Genomic DNA, 879 nt, shown 5'->3' on the forward strand with positions numbered 1-879 from the left:
GAGCGGCCCTATGTTGTTCTCTCGCGCACAGGATTATAATTTGTCACTTCTGTTTCCCAGCCTTTTCTCCCCCATTTTGTTTTCTCTTTTGTGTTGTGCGTGCACTCACGGAATTTGGGAAACATCGGTGGTAATTTTGAGAGCGTTAAATAAAAGTGTCGGCTGAAATCCTGAAATTGGTCATCAGCATTCCTGAAAATGGTACTGGAATGGTATAGGTTTAACGCCCCTATCAACATTGTTATGGCATTTCAGAGGCGGGACTTCCGAGTTTAACGTCTATCTCCGAAAGAACCGAGCCAAGTGGGAAAATCGTGTAAAATGCCTTTCCCAAGGGCACAGCGTCGGACCGAGCTGAGGCTCGAACACCCGAATCCGCAGTCTCAAGATTACTAGTCCGGTAACTACCGACGCCACTTCAACATTTCTAAAGTATTTGAGCGCTTACAACAAAAAGTTAGGTTTACATTTTGAAAATATTAATGAAAATAAAATAAGTGGGACGCTTATCCCACTCAATTCTTTTGATGCTATTACTTCACAAAAGCGGTATGTCTCCGATTTTGCTGTCAAATCAAGTGTTTGACAATGAATATTTTAAAGTAAGCTGATTATCCGCAAAATAGAAGTTGTAGTGCTGCTCAACGACACCAACAACTATAATTACTTCCTTCACCTTGATATTACTGCATTTACCATAAATGTTGTAGATATTTTTCTCACCAAACTACAAAACACAAAGAAACTTTGACGGAGGCTGAGGATCTCTCCCTCACCCCCAGTCTCTCGCTCTCTATCTGTTTCTCTCTCTGCTTCTCTGTCTGTCTGTCTGTCTGTCTGTCTGTATGTCTGTCTGTCTGTCTGTCTGTCTGTCTGTCT

This window comes from Aplysia californica, unplaced genomic scaffold (genome assembly GCF_000002075.1).
Source record: "Aplysia californica isolate F4 #8 unplaced genomic scaffold, AplCal3.0 scaffold00482, whole genome shotgun sequence".
Lineage (NCBI taxonomy): Eukaryota > Metazoa > Mollusca > Gastropoda > Aplysiida > Aplysiidae > Aplysia > Aplysia californica.